At 40.1% G+C, this 26,392-nt stretch overlaps 1 long non-coding RNA gene across 1 annotated transcript in view; it reads right to left on the bottom strand.

The window, feature by feature from the left end:
• Nucleotides 1-26,392, bottom strand: part of LOC131381167 (uncharacterized) — a 275,217-nt gene that overhangs the window by 63,426 nt on the left and 185,399 nt on the right. The window lies entirely within an intron of this gene.

The following is a 26,392-nucleotide window of genomic DNA, read 5'->3' as shown; positions in this document are numbered from 1 at the left end:
CATACATATCTAGGGTACATGATATGATGTTTTGGCATAGACATACGTTGTGAAATTATTACCACAATCAAGCTAATTAACATATCCATTATCCATCACCTCACAAGTCCCTTTTTTTTTTTTTTGGTGGTGAGAACACTTGAGATTTACTGTCTTAGGAAACTTCGGGTATACAATACATTATTAATAACGATAGTCACCATACTGTACATTAGGTCTCCAGAACTTATTCATCTTATAACTGATGGTTTGTACCTTTGACCAACATCTCCCCTTTTCGCTACTCTCCAGACCCTGGCAGCCACCCTTTTACTCTCTGTCACTATGAGTTTGACTTATTTTTAGAAGTCAGAGTAATTATTAATAAATTATTATAAATCAAAAGGAAGGAAATGGAAAGTATATTTTTGTTAGCTTTTGTTCTTTGGTATGTTTTTATAAGCTATTTTAAATCTGTTATTTAATGTAATTCTCAGAAAACACTACACAGTAGAGCTATTATTATGCCCCATTTACAGGTGCAGGAAGTCTCAGTGGGGATAAATATCTTAAGCCAGGTCAAACAGCTACAAGCAGTCCAACCTCTTCCTCCATTCCAAATTCCTCAGGCAACATTATCCATGTCAGAGTCATCTAGATCCCTGATTTTGTTGCCCTCGCTATGTTCATATAGACTGAGCTTTGTTGCTTTTTCACTTTCTCCAGTAGCTGCTGATGGTAAAGTTAGCCAATTACATATATGCAAAGTTGTATATGACAGATAATTTGCACACTCAGTCAAACCTTTTCCTCACTCCTTTCATGGATTCAGGAAAAGAAAGTTGAAGCCTTGTGCAGAGAATAGAGAACAGAAAGGATATGCTAAAGCAGCTTCCTTTCAAAGAGCAGTTCTCAGGTCTCCTTGCATATGGCCCTCCTGAGTGAAAGTGTGGCAAGTACTTCTGAATCGCTGTAGGGCATGTGCCTCTGCATACATATGCATAATGTCCTTTTCACACTTTGGAGCTACCAGATGCCTGGTTCTGCTGGGAAGAGGTTTGGTATCCCACTTGAAATTATGAGGATTCATAAGTCATTTATACAAGCTGCAGACCCCTCTAGATGACATCTCCTGCTCTAAAGAATGATTGAGAGAAGGATGTAATAGAGCTGAAAATGACATTGAAATATTAGCAGTGCAGCAGAGTTTATATGAGGCCCCCAGCTAGATGAGGGAATTATACAAGTCAAAAGAAGAGGCACGCCTTCAGACAACACAGAACAAAGGAAGCAAGAACTGTCTAAGTGTCAAGGACTAATTTTGTTGCTATGGGAAAGGCCCTGAGGCATTGATTCATTGTATAGGCTGGTATACAGCCCTGATCCTGGACTCCTCAGGCTAGTAAGTTAGGTGAAGCTCCTCCTCCATTTCCACTTGACCCTTAAAATGACTTAGCCCTCTGAAGTAGTGGAATGAGTTTGGGGGGTGGTGGAAGAGGGCAATGTTTAGGATGGACTCAGATTAGGTCCTGACTCTGTCTGAGATGAGACTTTGTAACAGGCTGGGATCTGCCTCTCCTGGAACCACTCTCTCTCCAACCAAATCCTTCCCCACCAGCTCTACAAATTTTGTTCAGAAACACTAAGCTCATGCCACCCCCTCCAATCCCTTACAGTCTCCACCCCTCCTCCCTGCTACTAACACACTCCACTCAGGAGACTAGATGCCTGCTCCTCAGAAGAGAATACAGAGCCCTGAACAGCCCTGTCCTTCTTTTCAGCTCTTGCTACATGGTGCATCTCCTGAAACACTTCCAGTATGCCCTGCCTTTGCACTGCTGCTTGCTCCTCCTGGAGTGCGTTTCTCACTTCTTCCCCAGGGACATTTCCTACTCATTCTTTTTTTTTTTTTTTTTTTTTTTAAAATTCTTTTTATTTTTGGACTAGGTTTTTTTTTTTTTTTTTTTTGGTAGGAAATCTTTTTTTTTAAGAAGCAGCTGCCACTTGACCGGCGGCGAGGTGAAGACTTTCTCATGACACCTTGCACACATCTCTACTTGACCACTTAGCACTCTCCACTAGAATTCTATGCTATATATTTTAGCATGTATGAAACTATAGATTTCTGGAGTGCAGGAGCAATGCTTGCAAATATACCTTTTTATCCTTTACACTGAGCAAAATACCTGGCATATATGAGCCTGATAAATACATGTTGATTGAAAGAAAATGAATGAATTACTCACTAATTTCTCTCCCACACGCTTTTAGCAAAATAGCATGCGAGCCGTTATCATTCTCTGAGACACACTATAGTGATGATACTGGAGAAAAAGAGACAAAAGATCAGAGTACTAGCTGGGCTTCTTTCTCTTCAAGCCCATCCCTGAGGGTAACTTCATTTTCCCTATTAATAGCACCCCTCTGATACAATGTTAGGGTCCAATCAGGTCACAGCATTAAAGGTCTTAGAGAGAGATGGTGGTCTGTGCTACAAAGAGCTCAGGCTTTTCAATCAGATGGTCCTGTGATCGAATCCAGGCATTTCTACCAGTAGCAACTGGAGCTGGAAAAATGTTCAGAATCTAGCTGAATTTCAGGTCTCTCCTTGATAAAATGAGGAGGATAATACCTACCCTACAGTAGCAAAAACAAAATATAACTGCCAAGATGATGGCTCATTTTAGGTTCTCAATAAATGGTAACATTTATTTTTTATATCTTCAGCCTTAACCGCTTCCACTTCTTGGTTCCCACAAAGTTTTGCTCTTCCTCTAGAAGAGAGGTTCTCCTTGCTAGGGTATTAGAGGGTGATCTCGACACCAGAATCATTTAAGGTGATTTTCCAAATGATATCTCCACATCCCTTTTGAGATACACTTCTGTAGCATACCATCACTCTTACTGATAGATGCATGTTTTCTTTCTCAGGAGTTATCAGACACAAAGGGGGCTGACAATTACTTCTCTAGAATACACTTTTTCAAGTCTTGCTTTTTATTTTCACAGTGTTAATTCTAGCCGGGACCATAAACTTCTCATCCCGAAACTGTTATCAGCTTCCTAGTTGACCTCCCTATTTAAAGGTTATCCTTGTCAGTCCATCCTGTATATAATAGCAAGAATCATCTTGCAAACTCCAGAAAGACAGAGTGAACTTCTGATAAAATGGGCCCCTCAGTTGTCACCAAAGGAAGAGCCAGCCCCATCTCCCACACCAGCCGCTCTGCACTGCTTCACCCACTTGTGCCTTTGACTATGTTATTGCTTCTAACTAGAAGGGCCCTTCTTTCCCTAACCTCTCCCCGTCCCCATGCAGTTAAAGAATATCTACACATCATTCAAGACAAACTCGAGTGCAGTTAACTGTCTGCTCCTCTGTGCCACCAATGTACCTAACGCACCTCTGTTTGTGCATTCATCACACTCTGTTGCAAGTTATTAGCTCATGAGTCTTACTTCTGTGTTAGATTGTGAATTCTTTAAAGGAAGAGACTGTGTCTTAATCATTCATGTTTCTCCCCATAAAGTAGATGCTCACTAAATTTTTATTGACCTGCACTAAATTGAACTGAGATGATACCCTGTTCATGCTCCATTAAATCATTTACCTTGCTCTACTACCTACTAGGATGTGTGCACTGTTTGCATGTGTCTGCATGGCAGTCATTGCTGGGGTCTTCTCCTCACTTTTGTACTTTTTCCGTGGGCCCTTTCTTTTCTAAAAGAGATTATGCAAAAAAGAAGAGTTGCCCATTTACTAGTCCATTTTATTTCAAAACCTAGGGAGGTTGGGTAATCCCTCCAGCCAACAAAAGCCTTTTTTCTGGAAAAAAAAAAAAGGCTTTTGTTAAAAGCATCTTGTCACTTCCTACTCATTAAATCCAAACTTCTTCAGGTGGACTGCAAGATAGTACACCAACTTGACTGAACCTCTACCCAATCTAGCTGTCTGGACTAGCCCAGAATGCATAATTGCTTTTCTTTGTGACTGTGCTGTGAACAGGACAGGATTCTTTTCCTGCATGTTTCCCTCCCTAGTGAGAACAGTGCTGCAGGCTCAGATCCCTCTGGAATATCCATTACTCTATAATGGAGGCTTTGCCTCTTGAGGTCCCAGGAATTGTTGGCTTGTCCTTGATTCAATGTTCATCTATCTATTCATCAAACATTTATTGACGCTTTTCCTTATGTCAAATGCTGTGGTAAGTCCTAGGGAAATAAAGATGCATAACCAAAAAAAAAAAAAAAAGTCTGGCTCACAAAGAAGTTACTTAGGATGGGGAGAAGACAGAACATAAACAAATGACAGTATAATAATGCAAATGGAAAACAGATCTATACGTACAATGCTGGAGGGGCCCAGTGGAAGCAGATAAAGAGAAGCTGATGTTGTTTTCCACTTAGTAGCTGTGCAGAGAACCTGAAAGCACCCAACACAGATATCCTCCTCTGGCTACAAATATCCTTTATGAATTTGAAAATGCTCTTTGAGAAGACTGCTAGCCCTATTACATAAATCACTGTTGTGGTTACATGAGTGACACTACAAGCTTAAATTTCCCCTCTGAAGAGCCATTGTCCTAATAGAAGATCATTGCTGTCTCATTACAGCATCTTGAACTCTGCTCTCCAGCATATGCAACTCTCTGACTTCAAACAACTACAAGATACACTATACAACAGAGAAGGAAATATGGATGAGGAATACCCAGGAAGAACCTTCAATCGAAGGCTGCTCCAGCTTTGACTCTAGAACTGTGCTGCCCAGCATATTAAACAGTAGCTATTTAAATTTAAATTTCTTAAAATTAAATAAAATTAAAATTCCAGTTCTGCAGTGGCATCAACTACATTTCAAGAGCTCATTAACACACATGACTAGTGGCTACCATGCAGTATAGATACTGAACATTTTCATCACCCTAGAACATTCTATTGGACAGTGCTACTTCAGGAAGTAATCCGAACTATTTATTTATCAGTTTATCTTATGATTTTGTGAACTGTTTACTTTTAAAAAACTCAATTCTGGCTTGGGAGGCAACAATCAAAAGTAAAAGTTAACTATTTTTGAAGGGCTCACAGTCTAGTGGGGAAGACAATATTTTAGAAAGCAAAAAACATTGGACAAATGTGCTGTAGGTGGTATGAAAGCACAGACACAAAACAGTCTAGCTTTGACTTAAAAAGTAAGAGAAGACCTCAAAGCAGAGGGGACAGTTGATGCAATTTTTATAGGACGTGTAGCGACTTTCCTAATTTACAAAGTGGAAAGGGCACTGGAAATGGTGAGAACAGCATATGCAGAGTCACTGGGCAGGGAAGAGTTTACTGTACACAGGGAACTGCAAGTCCCTCCACATTCTTGGAGAACAGTGTAAACTTTTGGGAAGTTGAATGAGAGCAGGCTGACAAAGTAGCAGACATGTGTATTGGGTGAGCAGGTGGAAGGAAGAAGGGGGTTATGCATTGTAACACAGTAGTTAGAGAACTGAAGTTTTACCAAACAGGTTTTATGCTCCAAATTATCCACTGCTAGCTTTATTATTGTAGACAACTTTAAACAGGTCTTTGAATCCCATTTTTTCTCATCTATAAAATGGTATTAATAGTACTGCCAACATTTTATGATTGTTTTGTGGATTAAAGGAGACAACATGCTTGTCACAGTGTATGGCACTATGTCAAACATTCAAAAATGAAAGTTCTGACCATTTATTCTATAAGAAATGTGGGATTATAAAAAGGTTTGAGGAGTAAAATAAAATGACTGTATTGTACACGGAAGTAAGACACAAAGGAATTACTAACGTTAATAATAATAATTAAAATAACAGCTAACATTTACTGAGTATTTACTACCTATTGGGCATGATTTCAAGTATTTTAAATAAGCTAATTCATTTAATCTGCTCAGCAACCCTATCAGGTAGGCTACCATTACTAGCTTTCCTCTATAGATGGGAAAACGAAGGTATAAAGAAATTAAATATTTGTTACACTACTAATAATTGACAGCAGTGGGATTCAAACACAGACATCTGGCTATTGAATCTATACCATTAATTCTCAGGCTGTTCTGTCTCTGTTAGAAATTCTTTGACAAAAGCCTGCCTGATATTGTATGAATTATTTCACCCCACAGCATGATGTCAGACTCATTTATTTAAGTACAGGTCTTCAGAACAACTTTCTCATGCCATGAAAGCCAGTAAGCCAGTATGTGTGCTTTAGAAATAGGTCACAGGCCATCTAAATAGAAACAGCTAGTTGTTTGATAAACTGAGTATCCTTCAAAGAGTAGGTTCAAAAGACTCCTTGGACAACCAAGACCTGACTACAATTCCAGAGCATTCTCATCCACAGTCAGCCTGTAATAATCTCTCACTTTGTGTTAGGTCCTTATAAATGTTAGCTTCCTCTTAAGAAAATGGGGATAATGCCTGCCGCATAGCATTGCAAGGAATGTTAAATAAAAGTGTATAGGAGGATTTTTTTTTTTTTTTTTTTTTTTTTTGAGACAGATTCTCTCTCCGTCTCCCAGGCTGGAGTGCAGTAGCATGATCTCGGCTCACTGCAACCTCTGCCTCCTGGGTTCAATCAATTCTCCTGCCTCAGCCTCCAGAGTAGCTGGGACTACAGGTGCACACCACCACGCCTGGCTAATTTTTGTATTTTTAGTAGAGAAGGGAGTTTGTCCTGTTGGCCAAGCTGGTCTCGAACTCCCGGCCTCAGGTCATCCACCTACCCTGGCCTCCCAAAGTGCTGGGATTACAGGCATAAGCCACCACGCTCAGCCTACAGGAAGGATTTCTACAGTGTGTTCGCTGGGAAGTAGCTTTTGCTGCTCTGATTTTGATTCTTTTACTTAAAGCATCATCTTCCAATATGAGGTCTCTAGAATTCTGGAAAACATTTCATAGGGCTAACTTGAACTCTTAAATAGCTTAAGGACGGTGAGGAGGGTATCATAAAAATAAAATTATTCAAAACAAACACAACTCAGTGTATGACCTAAACTCTAACTCTTCCTATTTAAAGCTTTCTCTGATTTAGGATCCAACAACACTTTGCAGTGTGTTCCTGTGTTTACTCAAATCTGGGACCAGGCAAGCCTGACACATCGATGCTTTCATTGACCTCACTAACCATTTCATCTATCAGGGATGTTCTTTCAGATGTCTTTTCTTCCGACATTCTGTCCTTTTTTTTTGATGTTCATCCTCACACAAGTCCACTTTAATGAGTGAGATAATATAATTATCATCCGAATTTGCTTCTGTCCTTTACTGCCCAGCTTCTCCTTGCAGAGCCATGGCTAGGACATCCACATGTTTCCCAGCATAAGATACTGGTTGGGATCAGCCTTGTTGAGGGGCATAAGTTCCTCTCGGCTGACAATGGCAAGTAATAATTGTGGAAGGTCATATTCTTAAGCCACCAAAAGCAAATCCTCTTTTATTGGTCCCCCACATTTGGTAGGATCAGAAATTCAGATCCAAGGCATCAGCCAGGAAGTCAAAGGAATTGAAGTCTAGGAAGTCAGAATTTTGGAAGAGATGGGTTCAGACGGTGGACGTACACTTATCAAGCCCTGAGTGGAGTAAGATTCTGGAGAGATTCAGCAGGGTGGTGGCTGGTAAGAGAATTGGAAAGTTGAATGTTGCTTTGGCATTTGATTACAAGCAGATTGTTGGGAGCTGAGTTGTCATGGGAATCTCAGTGGACTAGAAAGCTCACTGTGGGTTTGAGGCCTGCAATTATCAGCTATGTGACCTTGAGCGAATCACTTAACCCCTTTTATTCTGTTGTTTTTTTCATCTCCAAAATGCAGATAATAATGGGAAATAATAAAAACTGCAAAGAGATTTTCTTTTTTAACTGAGGAAATATACAGAAGTTTATATTTTTAGACTGCCTTTGAATTTGTAAACTATTCTCATGTAAAGAATTTATGTGAAAGTGCTTGGCAAGGTGGTGGCTCGTAAATGTTGATTAAAACATCTTCAACTCAGTATTTCAGTAATGTATTCTGATGGCCTTTTTTAAGGGACAAAGAGGTTAAGTGTCTTGACCAAGGTTATGCTGCCGGAAGTTCACCCAGACAGTGTGGCTCCTGAGCCAGTGCTCCTTCCCATTATGGTGCACATCCTCCATGGATGACGGTCCTTACACTCACAGTGGCTTATCTGCGTTTGAAAGGCAAAGGCATCAGGTTGGTCTCTGAGAGGTTGATGACAGCTACTGAGAGTTCTCACCTGACACCAGGACAAAGGAGTGATTATGGCACTTTCTGGTATCACTTCCTTTCTCCTACTTTTGAGCCTTCACACATGCCTTTTTTCTATGCTTAAATTTATGATATCTTCCCTCTTCTGTGCCAAACCGAATCTCTCCCTTCTTTTAAAATTCTCAGTTGAATCCTTAGGGGCACAGGGAGTGGGAATTGAATTTCATCAGCATTTCCAGGATGTTAAAAAAAAAAATGCCCACAAAACCAACCCCCTCCCAAAACCCTGTTTATTTTATTGGCATAGACACAGACCCTACGACCTGTGGTCCTACCCTGAAGGCTCACCAAAGAAAAGCAGAAGTCCAGAGATGTACAGTATCAAGAGGGAAGCATCTGTGACTTTAGATGGTTTAAAAGGGTATCTTATTTGATAGCAGCCAATAAAGCAAGAGACAGCGCCAGATCAGATAAGAAGAAAGAACATCTCCGGCCAGAATTAAACAGGCTATTTTGGGATATGTCAAAAGGAGTAAAGCTAGATTGGAAATGACTGCAAAGGTGATTAAACAGGTGAGAACAAAGAGAACACTTCCTGAGTTCTGGCTAAGAAGGGAAAAATTCTTAATCATTTTTTAATTGTACTTCATAATTAGCCAAGTCACAAATGCTATGGCTTGGATTAAATGATCTTTCTTAAGGCAGAAACTGCTACGGATTTTTGCTAGGGAAAGTGTTGGGGGTTGGGGAATGAAGGGAGTGCTGACGCTCTTTCAATTTGTATAGCGGTTTAAGAACCCAGGGTTTATAAGCATATTTGTTTATAAAGCACATTTTGAAAGATACTGTTATTCTATTTTTGCTTTTATTTCCCTTTCCAAAGGAAATGAAAAAACAGCGATGGAAATTTTTCCAGAGGAAAAAAATCTCAACAAACAGTGAAGCAAACAGCCACTGGAAATTGCTTATGAAGCTCCTGGAGATAACGGATATATGACATCATAGTTATGTTACAACATCTTCAATGGCAAGTGATACAAATTAAGGAAATGCTGAAGTTTCATCTGAATGAGTTATTACACACTAAATATTCTTAATTAGTATCACAGAAAGCATGGAAAACAGGTTACTTACAGAAATAAAACAATAAAATCACCTCTAACAAGCATGCATATAGTATATCAATGTCCAATTTCTGCTGGAAAAGCAAATCTTCTCCAAATTAGAAGGAGTTCAGAAAGACTGAGAGAAAAATAAGACTTGAATAACTAGTTGCTTATACCTTTATTCATTTCTTGAACACTTATTTAGCACCTGTTATATGTAAGATTCTTTGTTCATTGATAGGACTGCAAAAAAAAGAGTCAAAGGACACTATCTGCCCTCATAAGGCCTGCAATCTAGGGAGAAAAACTCTCCCTTGTCTACATATCTCTATGTGACTTCATTTGGTTTATGACTTTAAATAAGCTCTACATGCAGACTAATTTCTGATTGGTATTTCTAGCCTGACCTCTACATAAGCACAGAACCCACATACTACCTAGGCCTAAGAAGGTCCACAGGTTGTCTACACAGATGTCTAAGAGGGCTTGGCTTTCTAAATAACTGTATCCAAATCAGAGCCGGCTATTTCCCCCATTCCTTCCTCAGTCCTTCAACCTCTACTATGGTTCAAGTCCATCAGCAGAAATACTTGATGGGGAAGAGAAGGGACTTATAAATAGGCCCAAGAGGACCCCACACTTGTTGTAATGTTCTGTGGTCTTGAAATCCTTAATAATTTTTTTCTTTGAACTTGTGTTTTGTAAGGGAGGTTTGATGGTACAATGGAGCATGTGTTAGAAAAGGAGACACACAGATCAAAGGCAAATCTTGATATTTTAGTACCTTTAATATGCCGGCATTCCCCCCTGCTTTTTTAACAAAAGGTTTTGTATTTTAATTTTGCACTGGACCCCTGTGAGGATTAATACTGAGTATCAACTTGACTGGACTGAAAGATGCAAAGTATTGATCCTGGGTGTGTCTGTGAGGGTGTTGCCAAAGGAGATTAACATTTGAGTCAGTAGACTGGGAGCTGCAGACACACCCTCAATCTGGGTGAGCACCATCTAATCAGCTGCCAGTGCAGTTAGGATAAAGGCAGGCAGAGGAATGCGAAAGGACTAGACTGGCTAAGTCTTCTGGCCTCCATCTTTCTCTCGTGCTGGATGCTTCCTGCCCTTGAACATCAGACTCCAAGTTCTTCAGCTTTTGGACTGTTGGACTTACACCAGTGATTTGCCAGGGGCTCTTGGGCCTTCAGCCACAGACTGAAGGCTGTACTGTCAGCTTCCCTACTTTGAGATTTTGGGACATGGACTGGCTTCCTGGCTCCTCAGCTTGCAGATGGCTGAGGTACTTCACCTTGTGATCGTGTGAGTCAATTCTCCTAATAAACTCCCCTTCATATATACATCTATTCTATTAAATTTGTTCCTTTAGAGAGCCCTGACTAATACAGCCCCTAACTTAGTCAGCTTGAGCAGCCATAACAAAATACCATAGACTGGGTAGCTTAAGTAACAGACATTTATTTCCTATAGTCCTGGAGACTGGAAGTCCAAGATCAGGTGCCAGCATGGTCGGGTTTTGGTGGGGGCTCTCCTCTTGGCTTGCAGAGGGTTGCCTTCTTGCTCTGTCCTCACATGGGAGACAAAGAAAGCTCTGGTGTTTGCTGGTGTCTCTTCCTCTTCTTACAAAACCATGAATTTCATCATGAAGCTCCACCCTCAAGGCCTCATCTAATTCTTATTACCTCTCAAAGGCCCCCCCCTCCTACTAATATCACATTGGGAGTTAATTTGACATATGAATTCTGGAGGGATGCAAACATGCAATCTATAACAGCTCCATATATTGAGTAGCTGATCCTGTATATGAATATTGTACAAATGAGATGTAGGTGAAGTGACCCTTACACTGTGCCTGCCCTCTATGCTAGGTATATGAATCTACTGCATTTCTATGCTCCTTGCTTTCTCCTGTGTGTTTTAAGTTGAGTATCAGCATTTGGTCTTTGTCTTCCAGGACTGCTGGTATAGCTTGCCCCGTGATCGACTTGGAGGATATCATTGCATCAGGGCATTTCTCCACATGATAGCTCCTGCCTGCTGGACAGGTCCTCTCTTGACTATGTGTATTCTCCAGAGAAGCAGGTGATGACACCCAATTGTTTTCTTTTCCTTTCAAAATAATGGGTTATATTTACACCACTCAATAATTAACAAAGGGTCTTTTCAACAATCCATGAAATGATTGAAAAAGAAAAATGATGTACAGTAAATGTCTTATGCACAGCCTTCTGGTTTGAAAACCAGGGCTTGCTCTGTTCCATAGGATTCGACTATTTCATTTGATTTCTCTATTGACAAAGCCACTGAAGATTTTGCATGTTAAATTTCACAACTTTCCAATGACATTTTAAAACTCTCACTCCCCAAAAGCAGAAGTGTTTTTTAAATCCCAAGAGTACTCTTTGAAGAAAATCTCTTCCCCCTCACAGTGCTTGTTAGAACAACGTAGTATAATGTATTTTCCAAAGTACAACTAATCGAAGCACTTTGTCTTTTTTAGTTTTCTGCATTTCAAAATACCTATTGTGTATGCAATCTTATAGATCAGATATACCTTTATGTATTTGGGAATTTCCTCATTTCTCAATTTTTAAAACTGTCCAGGAAAGCTGCATATATTTGGGGACATGGCATCTCAGAAAAATGTATCTCTAAGACCACAGAGATCATAATGAGGTTTGCTTTGGTATAAAATGACAACAGGGAAGTGAAGAATTACCCTATTCTTCACTTAAAAAAATAGGCATCATAGGTTGCCACTTCACATAATGTCTTAATATTCTCCCATTTAATTATGTAAATCGTCAAAGAGGACTGCTGTTTATGGTAATTTGCACGTGTGGCGGTCTGCTTCCCAAGGTAAGCTAATTTAAATCAAATTATAACTAAAGGAGATTTACCACTTGTTGATTTAGACAGACAATCATTTATAACTCCACCAAATGGCTAGTGAAGACTGCAGAATTTCAAAAGTGAGGTGAAACAGTAGTGATCCTGCTGTGAAAGGAATCGGCTGAAACACTCTGGAGGGATTTAGGATTCCCATTGATGTCAGCAAGAACTGAAAGCAGCCTTTTTTGTGAGGGAAGTGATTAGTGAATACCATTGACCCTCACTACCTCCACATTCAAGTCTTCCTTTGCACATGAAGTTAAAGGCTGTTCTCCCCAACTAATTTACCACTCTCTTTTGATACGAATCCAGCACTCTTCAGAATCTGCCTGCATTCTGGTTGCAAAGTTGTACTAAGTATTAAATGTAATTGAGAAAAGACCATTGTAAACTGCTCAAGTGTTTGAATGTCCCCAGCTCTTTTCTTTTTCTTTTCTTTTTTTGTAAACCATTAAAGATAGCCCATTTCAGTTTGAGAAACTAAGCATGTGCAAATTCATTCTTTGTTTTATGGGCACATTTATTACAGAGCAAATGCCCTCTTTAGCTAATGAAACTAGCTACATGGACTATGATAGACCAAGAAAGCTACCCAAGTCCTGAGGGAGCCTAGTCCTCCTAAATGCCCACAACGTACCCATGACAAGGGCTACAGCTTGGCTTTAGCAACCAGGAGGATGAAGATAGCAAACTGATTAAGAGATTAGGTATAAGAACCAGGGAGAGTGGGGTCCAAATATCTATCCTGTCTCTCACTTGCCAAAAGACTTTAAGAAATTTGTTCAACCTCTCTGAAATCTCAGTGTCCTTATGAAAAGATAGCATTAATTATACCTTCTCCATAAGATTTATATAACATGCCAATGCAGATAAAGCACAAAGCTTTACATAAATGTTCTTCAAAAACAGAAACTATGAATAACAATGACAACATTGTTAATAATGCAGTGTTATGCATGGAAATGGACAACTTCTAACATATTTATGAGTAAAGAGTTAAGATAGCCTTTTCCCTTCTGCATGAGAATTTGACCTTCATTTAAATTTCACGCTGGGTTTACCTGTTAAGGTTGGCTATGCTGCTGACCAGTGTTGTTTACAGTAACACAAATCCCATGATTAACACTGGAAGGCCTATACATAAGCTGTATATATTTGATAGGAAGTCACACTTGGGGTATTCCAGAGTGTGGTGAATTTGTAACTGACATGGCCTTTGTGAAGACCCTGGAAATTAGGCCTACGTTGCTGTCACCCCAACAGATAATGGCTCTTGTGGGAATGAGGCTTTTAGGCACTTGGCCGATGTGGATCTCATCTCCTTGCACCTGGGCTGTGCTGCACAGAATTCCCACAAAGACTCTCACAGAAAAGAAATACCTCAGGTTGTCCTGCTGGCATATTTGGTTTCCCATCAAGGTCCTTAAGTAAGTATGATGTCGAGTATCTCCTAGAGTAATATCGTGAGTCTGCATCTTTAGCTGAGCCCAGGAAAACTCTCTGTAGACATTGCAGAATATTTCAATTTAATTTTTTGACGATCAATTCATATGCTTGAAGGATAAGATTGTGGAGATGTTAGAACAATGTAGGTTCTAGATTCCACTGTGAATGCTTATGAAATACCAGAATTTTCCAGTGCCCATATATGTTTTCCTACTACCCTGAGAGAGACATTTCTGCCATTGGCGATTCTTTGGGACTGGTGAAGCCATTTGTGGAGGCCAACTGAAAACTTCTTGATTAGCAGCAATTCAGAAATGCGGTGTTCTCAATATGCCACATGCAGGTGCCCGAACAGGACTAAATAACATCCCTGCAGGACAGGAGTCTCCCTCTAGAGACGTAAGTCATGGCTATCTGAACGGCCAATGGCAACTGGGGATGTCCCTTGTTTTCATTGGAAGCCTTTGTTTCCCTGGTGACAACCTTTCTTAACTGGAGTTTCTGCAGAGAATTAAGCCTGAACTCTCTAAAGCATCTGTATTACATTCCTGCTGTTGCCATAAAAAATTATCACAAAATGAGTGGCTAAAACCAACAAAATTTATTATCTTCAACTTCTGGAAGTCAGAAGTCAGAATTTTAGCCCAGAAATTTCACAGGGCTAACTCAAGATGTCAGCAGGGCTGTGTTCCCTTTGGAGGTTCTGGGGGATAGAGAGAATTCATTTCCTCACTCTGCGGTTCCTAGAGGCTGCTTGCATTCCCCAGCTTCTGGTAATCTGTCACCTTCCTCCGTCTTCAAAGCCAGCAGCATAGCATATTCACATCTGTCCCTGCCTCTGACCCTGACCCTCCTGTCTCCTTCTTTGATTTATAAAAACACATGTGATTAGACTGAGCTCACCCAGGTAATCCAGGATCATCTCCTTACCTCAGGATCCTCAATTTAATCACATCTTCAAAGTCCCTTTTGCCATATACAGTAACATTCATAGTTCCAGAGATTAGGAAGTGAATATCTTTGGCGGGGGAAGGCCATTATTCTGGCATCCTTTGTTTGCAGTAAATTTTTCTTCTGTGCAACTAGAATGGTACTAGTTATGTGTCATCCTCAGAAGAATTGAGAAAACTGTCATTCAGATCGTTTTCTGTGCCCTATGTTTCAGATGAGGAACTTCAGTTGTGAACGAGTGGTTGGTGGAAATGGTGACAACAGCACCTTTAATAAACAGGCAATGAGGTTCTTCAGGGACAGTAGTTTTACAGTTTTTTAAAAAACTGGATAGACAAGGATGGCAAAGGAGGTGGGTGTTGGGAATCAAGTGTGAGCCCAGGGAAGCATATGGTGGTGTTTTTAAGATGCATTTTGGGGAGTAAATATATCTATGAAGAGAGAGATATTGAGGGAACAGAGGTGGGGGAAAGTGTAAATATGAATAGCTGGTGGTTCCAATTCTAATTTTTCTAAAAATGTACCAACTATCAAAGTTGTCTTTCTTTCTTTTCAAAAAATCTAGCCTTTATTCTAATGACCCTTGCATACTTCAGTAGAGACTCCCACAAGAAACACTCAGCAAAAAATGCATTTGTGTAGAAATCATACAATAGCTAGTTTCACTCCTCTTACAAAAAAAAAAAAAAAAAAAAATCAATAGTTGTTTCTGTCCCTAAATTTCATCTTGGGCCTCTTTGTGAAATGTGCAGTTCAATTTAGTGTTGATAGGTCATTCCAGTCAGTGTGAGTTTATTGCAATTCAGTATTAATTTCCAGCCAACTGGAAACCAAAGTACTCCAGTTAGACAGAGTCACCTCTCCTTAGTCTGCTTGACATTGTCTTTTAACCAGTAATAGGAACCATTGTCTGATGGATTGATCCTTGGAACCATCACATAAGCTCCAGCAGGAAGGCTGGAAGACTCATTACTATCAGGACTTATTTAGAGCTGAGTGAAGCCTTGGTATCAACTGACCTAGCATTTAGGATGTTTTCCATCCCAAGAAAGAGTTCCACAGTGGTAGACAAGAGGCCTGGCTTTGGCCATAGCTCTGCCAGTATCCAGGTGTATGGACCAAAGAGCAGCTCAGAGAGCAGAGGAAAGGAGGCTGGCTGTGTGAGTTACTGGTGACTTATTGGGGGGAAGCTTTTATGAACTACTGTCTGGTAGAGGACTTCCAATATCTCACAACTTAAGAGGAAATATCCTCAAAAGAGAATGCAGAGCAAAGGGTTTAACTTATTAGACCCTAGTAAAACGAAGAAGCAAGGGCCAAATTTAGGAAGGAAAGCTCATACTGGAGGCAAGAATCTTCTTGGAAATAATGAGAACTGGGCAACTGTAGAATTTGAGCTGCATGTGCACCTTTGCAAACTCTTGACTCTGCTTCTGAGATGCATCCTCCTGCTTCTCGGTTATTAATTGTAAATGGGAGCTAAAATTGCAAATGATAGGAAAAATGGAAGAAAAATTCGGTCTAGTAGGGAAGACAGATTCCAAAGCCAGTAAAATAATATAATAAATTGATATAAATACTATGAAGAAACAAGATGCTGAGAGAATCACAGGAGGTTATCACCCACTAATGTCTTCACAAAAGACCTGAGGAACCAATATTTAAGTTAAAAATAGGAAGAACAGCCCTGCAAAGACTTAGAGCTTGATGGAATTACATTTTCAAATGTCTTGAGGTACGAAAGAGCTTGTCCTGTTTGAAGAACTGAAAAAAAAAAAAACAAAAAAACCGGTGAGGCTGGTTCAAGGTGAGCAACTGAAATGGGGGTGGAAAGGCATATGTGGTGGATTACTTTTAGGCAAATAGTCACTCCCTCCTTCCTACCCAATTTCATGAAATGAATATACTTGGCCACTTCACTGATGTTGGACCTGGCCATGTGACTTGTTTTTGTTTCATGGTGGCTGAGCACACTTTGCTAACCCTTTAGTTTGGGCTCAGCTATGTCTTTAGTTAAGGGGACTTAAGCAAATATAATACAAGAAGAGGTTTAAAATGTGCTTACACAGTTGGGCTCACTCTATTGCTCTTCTGTTACTGTGGTGAAAGACCATATGCTAGATTGTCCACTGGTAACAGGAGAATGAGGGATGTGTAGCAGATATGGATCCAACATGCAGCTTGGGGTCAAGTCCAGCTAAGCCCCACTGAGATCAGCCCCCTCCAGCTGATTTCCAGATTCTTCAATAAGATTAAATAATTATCACTTTAAGCCACTGAGTTTTGGGGTAGTTTGTCTGTCAGTATTACTATGGGAATAGCTAACAGAGACAGTATATAAAGATCATCTAAAAGAGCTTGTGAAAAAACAATGGAAGTGTTTTAAGTAGGGAGTGATAGAAAATGAATTATGTTTATTGAAGCTCACTCTGGCTGCTGGGAGAGGCCATTAGGAGGAAATAGTTGGAATAGTCCTTTTGGATAGAAAGGTAGCAAGGAATAAAATGGAAGTGAATATATTTGAAATAAATCTTGGAGGCAGAACTAATAATACTCACTAATGAGTTACACACACAGAGAGAGGAAAGTGAAGAACGAAAGGGTGACTCCCAAATTTCCAGCCTAAACAACTGGGAGGAGAGTTAAAACACTCTGGGTTTTCTATGTTGCTATTTTTTTCTACAATAATAACTTAAATGGTTATGCAGTCAGTTGACATAGGGTAAGTTACTTAATCATTACTTTATGTTGAAGGTTTGCATTGAAAGTTGATTTGCGTCCAGCTTTATCTTTTACCATAACCTCAATAGTTAACCTCTAAGTACATTAAAGTTTTGTGCATTTTAGATGTTTTTTAGGGGGTGAATTAGTGGATTCCTAGAAATGGAATAAGTGGGTCAAAGCGTTTCAGTGATGTCTTTTTTTTTCTCCAGAGTTCATTTCTCCTCTAGACAGAAAGTAGAACGTGAAATGTGGAAGAAACACCTTCACAAAGAACAACGTATTTTGCTTTGGTGAAATGTCAAAGTCTCCTTAAGGCGGCTCCTAATAATAGCAATAGTCAACCTTTATATGATGCTTAATATGTGCCAGACACTATTCTAGGCACTTTATATATGCATTAACTAATCTAGTCTCACAACAGCTCTATAAAGTAGAGACGAATACTATTCCCATTTTACATACGAGAAAACTGAGGGAGAAAAGCTAAGTTGCTTCTAAGAACATGAACAGCTTTATAGAATTCACTGTGTCTGTGGTACAGATGATGCTAAGACATTTGTTTCATGCATTTGTTCACCATACGTACCTTATTTGGACCCGCAGGAAAAAAAAAAACATTACTTACTTTTGCACCAAATAATCCTTATGCTTATTGAAATGGCGGATTTGTATCTGGTGAGTTTTGCACCAAATAACCATTGTGTTGCTCCTAAGCAAATGGCAGATTTTTATTGGTAAGATTTTATAACTGATTAAGTTCTACCTCCTAGAAAATCTGGAGCCAAATGTCTAACCCATTTGTGGCAAGTGTCTAAATCTTTATGCCATTCATGTTTATCTTCATTCCTGCATCTCCATTATGCCTCCTCCTATCTCCTTTTCTCTTTTACATTTAATTTTAATTTATACAGTGGTAGATTTTATATATCAATGAAAGCTTCCAGACCATAAGAGACATAAATAAGTACAGGAGTCTCCCCCTTATTCACAAGGGATATGTTCCAAAACCCCCAGTGGATGCTCGACACCAAAGCCTATATATACTAAGTATACTATGTTTTTTTTATCTGATGGCCAGACAGCTACTAAGTGACTAACAGGTGGGTAGTGCCTGCAGCGTGAATACAATGAACAAAGGGAGGATTCAAGTCCTGGGCAGGACGGAGCTGGGCAGGACGGAGCTGGACAGCACAGGATTTCGTGACACTATCCAGAAGGGCACAAGATTTAAATCTTAGTAATTGTTTATTTCAGATTTTCCATTTCATATTTTTGGACTGTGGCCAACTGTAGGTAACTGAAACTGTGGAAAGTGAAACAACAGGTAAGGGAGGGACGACGGCAAACCGACTCAGGGAAGCCAAAAAAAAAAAAAAAAAAAAAAGAATATCAGTATAAAAACAACTCAGGCTATGTATACAACTTCCCCAGGATAAATTTTATGGGTATATATTCATTGATTGTTTGTTTGCTCTTAACAACCTTCCCTACCACTTTCAATTTTTTAAAGTGGTGCATATTCTATGGATTTGATCAGGAAATGGTGCCTGAAAGAGCTCCCCAGTCCCACTCCTTTCCTACCTATCCCCAGGGAGCCCGAGGACAACTACTAAATAATAAAAATAATAATCCTTAAAATATTAATATGATTTTTAGATAATAATGGTACTTATTAAGTGCTTACTACTATTCTGAGTATTAGAGCTTAGGCACTATTCTTAGTACTTTATAAAAAATTATTTTATTTAATTCTTACAAAACAACACTATGAGGGTGCTACTCTCATTATGCACAGGTTACAGACGAAGAAACAGGTTTCAGGGAGTTAAGCGACTTCTCCAATGATGCAGAGCTAGTAAGTGGCAGACCTGAATTTTGAACTAGGTTTGTTGAGCACACAAATCTGTGTTGTTAACCACACAATAGTTTCTCATATTCCTGGAATAATAAGATCCCAACTTTATCTAAAATTATTTCTGATTTTTCTTTTTACTATTGCCTGTCCTGATGTAACTGTTACCTGAACTAATCAGTCAGTCATATAATTAGAAGAAAGAAATGAGCATTTACTGAATTTCTCCTTTAGACTAGGTGTGGAACTAGGCACTTTCAACATTATTCATTTAAACCTCACAACAATTTCATGAAGTTGATATTATTGTTCATGTTTTAAACTTGGGACTCAAAAAGTTTATGGCACTAATATAAGGTCACAAAACTAGTAATGGGCAAATCTAGGATTGAATCTGAGTTCCTCCAAGTTCATGTTCTGTTTTCTTTCCATTTGTTCCACTAGTAGAGTATAAGCATGACCTTGGGAAAATTACAACTTTAATGCACCTCAACCTTAATATCAGTAAAATGGAATAACAAGGCTTCCCTTAAATTTCCTTGACTGAGTGCTAGAGATGAGCACATATAATTATCAGATAGGGATATGCTTTGGAATTTATTGCCCACTGCCCTTTCTGAGTTACTCTTCACAAAGGATTTTTGGTGTCCTAGAAGGCGACTTACCTCTGGGGATGTGGACACATCTATAAGCTGACTTTGAGTTATTCTGATAAGGGGAAGCCACTGGGAGCATGATGGAGCCACACAGGCAGCAGGGCCCGTGGGCAGCGAAGCACAAGGATGGGCTGCCTCAGTGTGGGCCAACACCCACAATGACAGTGTTTGCAGGGCTGCATCATTGCCACTGCATCCTTCACTGCCATCCCTTACCCCTACTGCATTTGCAAATAAACAAAAACACAGATAAATGTTCTTGGCTCTGTGTCTAAGCCCAACTGGCCTGTAGGATGTTTAATTCTGGCGAAAACAACCCATTCTAACCTCTGTGCTTATGAAATGACTGTAAGAACGTGCCTGGCAGAACTTCTACTAGTGAAAGGGGAAATGACCAAGGCCCCCAGCTATTGCCCTCTGAAACCTGGCACCAGGTGTTCCCAGAGGTCACGCTTCCCATAGGTAACTGCCAGCCAATGCCTGAGCAGGTAGGAATACTAAGACAGGTCCATGCCTAGGAGATATGGATTCTGCTAACAGCCAACCTTGGCTCCAGGACTCCCCGATGGCCTTGAGGAACTTTCATTAGACTGCACGCCTATCTAGGACCTTTCCCCTCTCCTTCCCTGAAGCCAATCTTGGATTAAGGTCTGACATTTCTCCCAGCACCCCCCTCTAACTCCACATTTTTGCTCACAGGCATTCCACTAACTAAATGCTCATACATTTAATGTCATATTGGTGTCTGCTTTGTGAAGACCCTGGGCAAATGCAGCTTATGATGTCTCCTTCTGCTTAGCTTTTAATTCCACCCTTCAGACCTTCCCCATGGTGCAATAATTGATTCCCCCAAGTCCCTACCCCCAGTTGGAAGCTTTTCCTGTTACCTCTTATCTTCACCACTTTGAGGATATATAAGTTTTTTTTTTTTTTTTTTTTTTTTTTTTTTTTTTTTTTTTTTTTTTTTGAGACGGAGTCTCGCTCTGTCGCCCAGGCTGGAGTGCAGTGGCGCAATCTCGGCTCACTGCAAGCTCCGCCTCCCGGGTTCACGCCATTCTCCTGCCTCAGCCTCTCCGAGTAGCTGGGACTACAGGCGCCTGCCACCACACCCAGCTAATTTTTTTTGTATTTTTAGTAGAGACGGGGTTTCACCGTGGTCTCGATCTCCTGACCTCGTGATCCGCCCGCCTCGGCCTCCCAAAGTGCTGGGATTACAAGCGTGAGCCACCGCGCCCGGCTATATAAGTTATTTTACCTTAAATTATGGTTATCTGTGTAGATATTTTATCTCTTCTACCAGATGTTGAGCCCCTTGAACCTAATGGCATCAAAACTTATTGATATATTATATCACACTATGCCAGGCATTGTCCTATGGTTTTACATATGTTACACATATATTTAATCCTTGTAAACACTCTGTGAGGTATGCATTATCAAATCTATTTTACAGAGAAAATTAAAGCCCAGAGAAATTAAATGACTTGCCCAATGCTGCACAACTAGTGTTAAAACTTATTTTGAATTTAGGCTTTTAGACTAAATCCTGTGCTCAAATTATTATTCAACCCCTGTCAAAATTCCTTGCTGACACAATAAGTGCTAGGTAGCTCATCCTATTTCTTATCTTAACTCCTTGGAAGCAGAAGGCTAAATTTTATGACTGGTTGGAGCAGATGTCCTTGACTTGGGATTCAGTTACAGTTATCATTTCCCAGTTCCAAATTTATTGTATAATTCTTGTTTTTTTTTTTTAATTCTTTATTGCTGTAGTTCTAATGTACATGAGTCTTTTTCTTAGGGGAGTAAGCAGATATAAAAAGCAAGGAAGAACCTCTGGACCTGTATGCTTTGAGTTCAGACGCGTATGAACACAGAGATATATTTCTCTGTCAAAGTCAAAGCAGGCTATGAAAAATAATCTCAGGGAAGGCAGAGGCCAGGTGGTGCTTTTCTCTGTTAAAACAAAAAGAAATGAATTTTTACAAATTCACACAGCAATTTGGTTATGGAAATTAAAATGGAATTCGGCACTCTCAGTTCCCAGAGCAAAGACCATGTTGCCTTCACAGCAGAATGAAACAGCATAATGTCTACTATGACTATACCAACACGTATGTTCACGTGTCTTGAGACAAGGTATTGTAAATGGAAACCAGGTCTATGAAGCCCCTTACTTGACTTAATGGCACTTATCTGCTCTTGAATTCTTTATTACAATGTTCTGTTTGTAGTGTAAATTGTGTTATTAAGTATTGATGAAAATTCCTAAAACAACCCCTCTATCCAAAAGTTGGATGCAATATTTGCATGAGTTATGAAAACTGTTGTATATAATGAGTCAGAATGCTGCCTTATGAGTTCTATGGTAAAAAAAATTACAGTCCAACTCCATGAATGTAATTATTCAGGCACCTAGTCTGATTTATCATATTGATGAGAAACTAAGCCATGAAATATCCTCTGCTAGAAACCAGCCTTCGTTCATTTTGCAAATACACTTGAGAGAAGCAGGAGGAGTGAGAAAAAACAACAAATGATCTGCCAGGACTAGAGGAAACATATTTCTTTTTCTTACAACAAAAAAATCTTTAGTAATCAAATGTTAATTCTGAAATAGATAAATGGGAAAATAACTACACACTCCTCTATATGGTTTTGGCAGTGTGAGCCTGACTCCAGGCTAGAGATGTTTGCTTTCATGCCTCTTATTCAAGAGCAAAACCTAAGGGTGGGGGACACAGAGGGAGGAGCTTCTGGGCATGAGGCATGTAGGCGTTTGGAGCTCTCCACTCAGACATCCTCATATGCCACAGTTGGTAGCTGATTAGTCCTTTGCAGGCTGCAGGGCCTCTATTGGCCCCTGCTCACTGCTCATTGCACAAATTAGTGAAAATGAGTCACAGCATGTGCAAGCACGCAGGGCTGATGAAATCCACAGAGGTCAGCTTGCCGAGAAATCCTTTCAAAGGCACTTCTGACAGATGGAAGTGCCTTTGGAGCTTCTGACAGATGGAAGAGTGGGAAGCAGATAAAGATGTTTCAGGGAAAAGAGAAAGGTGAAGTGGGAAAAGAAACAAGCTTCTGAGCTCAAAACAACAAGAGACTGCCTAGTGAATAGGCGCTAGAAAGGCAGCAAATATTTTGAATTTGTCCTTTTTTTCCAAATCTGTTTTAAAGTAGCTCTTATGCACTGCTAAACATGCATACAATGTTTGGGCTTTTCTATTCCTTTAATACAACTGTTGTCACCGGGTTGGGAGGACCTCGTGTGAAAGCTGGCAGTTGCCTATTCTGATTTGTGGGAAAACTTAAACCCTGCTACTTTGGTCTTTGTGAAGGTCCCTGGAATTCTTAACATTTAAAAAGTATTTAAAGGCCCAGCCAAAAATGAAACTGGGTATACGCAATAACGGAACCTATTGTAAATGAGATCGTGGAAAAACACTCTATGTGTGTGAATCTGTATATATGTGCATGTGCTTTGTGGAAGAAGGAGCTTGAATTTGGGTCATGAGATACACAGAGATGCTTTTGAGAACAATGAACAATTGTTATGAGAAATTGAATGTGTGCTAAAATTTCTTAGCATGCTAGAGACCCGCCTCTGGAATCAGACATAGCAGAGTCTGAGTACCAGTCTTACTCCTTGATATGTCAATCTGGGCCACTAGCTGACCTCTCTAGCTTCAATCTGGGCATTAGCTAGCCTCAAAGCTTCAATTTCTATTATCTTACAAAATGGGGTGACTTTAATATTTAACTCAGGGTCCTTATGAGTTAAAACTGGTAAAGCATATAGCTCATTGCCTGACCCATAGAAAGAAATCAATAAATTATTATTATTACTACTACTATTGTGTTGTACCAGGCCCCTGGCAGTGCCACATGTGGAAATACCAGAAGCCTGATCTCAAAGTAAAAGAGTATGACCCCTTGAGGAAGGCCAGCACTGGCCGGTTTCAAAATTAACTATGAGCCAGGGGATAGGAGTTAGAGACCAATCATACTGCTGGTGCCCATTTTTCCTCGGCATGGGAGCCACTATCATCTCACATCCTCCTGTACTTTCCATATGTGCCATCTGAGTTAACGAATTATCAAGATGAATCAGAAGCTCTGCTAGAAACCTTTGCCCACAATCTTCCCAGATGAGCTGAGGCATGAAGAAACCAGGATCATACCTCCTCAACCATAGGGAATCACAGTCTTCTATGTCGTTGGAAATAGAGGATCAGCTTAGAACCACTTAGTTGCATCAAAGCTGTAAGTGCCAGATGGCTGAGATACTCTGTCCTCATCAGGACAGGCACAAAGGGAAGTTCCCTGGATCATTTTGAGGGACAAAAATTAGGACCAGGTGGTGGCTCATGCCTATAATTCCAGCACTCTGGGAGGCCAAGGGGGGCGGATAACCTGAGATTAGGGGTTCGAGAGCAGCCTGGCCAACATGGTGAAACCTGTCTCTATTAAAAATACAAAAATTAGCCTGGTGTGGTGGCAAACACCTGTAATCTCAGCTACTCAGGAGGCTGAGACAGGAGAATCGCTTGAGCCCGGGAGCCAGAGGTTACAGTGAGCCGAGATCATGCCACCGCACTCCAGCCTGGGCAACAGAATAAGACTCCGTCACTTGTCTTCACCAAATGGTACTATAGGACTAACAAGCAAGAGTTAAGTGCAAGCAGAGGGTTGTCCCTCTGATCCCATGCTTTTCTCGTTTCAACTAGTAGACTTCACATTCTGTGAGGACAGAAACCTTGTCTTAGCCATGTCTATATTCTACCTATATCGAGCAGCATTTGTGTGATCTTATACAGTTCTATAAATGTTTGCGGACTTGGTTTTTACTTTTAAAGAAAACTCTTTTTGTATAAACATGGCTTTGTGATCCCCTTCTTTTTTTTTTCTTTTTGAGACGAAGTCTCGCTCTGTCACCCAGGCTGCAGTGCAGTGGTGCAGTCTCTGCTCACCGCAACCTCCACCTCCCGAGTTCACGCCACTCTCCTGCCTCAGCCTCCCGAGTAGCTGGGACTACAGGCACCCGCCACCACGCCTGGCTAATTTTTTTTTGTATTTTTAGTAGAGATGGGGTTTCACCATGTTAGCCAGGATGGTCTCGATCTCCTGATCTTGTGATCTGCCCGCCTCAGCCTCCCAAAGTGCTGGGATTACAGGCGTGAGCTGCCGTGCCTAGCAGTGATCCCCTTCTTAAAATGCTTGATTCATCATGTAATTGTTTATTTGCCAGATAGTTTATATAATAATACTATTACTGTATTTCTTTTGCCATGTTAATATGGCAATACTTTACAAAAAGCAAGCAATAGTGATTCTTTACCTCTTTGTATCTTTATTTATTTCATCAAATATTTCCTTACCAAGAAGAAAAGCAAAATGCAAAATACCCTCAGAACATTTACAGGGTCTTATCCACCTGTGCCCTCCCTAAACCCAATGCAGACTCTGACCCAGACTAAATATTCAACATATCTTCACTGAATGAAGAGCAGAGAGGGGCCGGGTAGGATAAAGACCATTTCTAACTATGCACAAGAGGAGTTAGCCCATATATTCCCAATGACTCCTTAGTCACCCCTCAGAAGGTTTGTTCATGGTGGCTACAAGTTCAATGTAAAATGTTAAAGTTTACAACTCATATTTCCTATAACTTTATATTAATATCACATTACCTTGCATTTACATACAGTTGTATGTTTTCTTCTTTTAGAGTTTGGTCACAACTGTTATTTTACTCATCTTTCCTCTGCTAAAAAATATTTTCATTGATAATAAACTCCAGGATGCCCCTTTGATAGACCATCTTGAAATTTTAAAGAAAGCCCTTCAAGTCACTCCTGTTACAGAAGGACCATCTTCCCATTGATCTTTATTGTAGTATCCCCAGGGCCACAGGTGTATCTAGTGTGTCCCTGGGTCTGGAGCATGAATTAGGTTGATTTCAGGAACTATGCTATAGGTGTCACTCCAGAGACTGATGTGGGTAAGAAAGATCCCATAGATTGAGGTCATTTGTGGTAACTGTGCAATGGTTATCTGTGATGAGCTCTTGTTCAAAAATAAAAATAACACCTGTTGGCTGTTTCCAATAATGAGCTAAAGCCACGAATATGATGCTTCTAATTGGATTGTTCAAATTTCTGGTTGAACCTGTGAATTTGCTTTGAAATGGTTTATTCTGGAGATTGTAAATCTACCACAATCCATTGTAATTTTTGCCATGTAGACATAGTCCAAGTTTTCTGCTGCAGTAATGTTGAACCAGATGTTCAAAGTGTAAAATCTACCAAAGAATTCTGGCCTTCAGCCCTGCAGGCTGGTAGCTTTGGCCTGGCTTAATTCACATTTTTGCATTTCTCTTATGTTTCTGGGCCACAAATATGTTTTTCTTGTTTTTTTAATTGCAGCTGTTTTAATTTTCTCTTTGTAGCATTTTATTTATCATAACTAGGGATTGGAGTCATGGGTGAAGTATGATCACCTCCAACTATTTTGACTGGAAGCTCTAGAGTTGCTTTCA

The sequence above is a fragment of the Hylobates moloch genome, unplaced genomic scaffold, assembly GCF_009828535.3.
Source record: "Hylobates moloch isolate HMO894 unplaced genomic scaffold, HMol_V3 SCAFFOLD_14, whole genome shotgun sequence".
In the NCBI taxonomy this organism is placed as follows: Eukaryota; Metazoa; Chordata; class Mammalia; order Primates; family Hylobatidae; genus Hylobates; species Hylobates moloch.
Note: the sequence above shows the minus strand (reverse complement) of the source record. Positions and strands in the feature narration are given on the sequence as shown.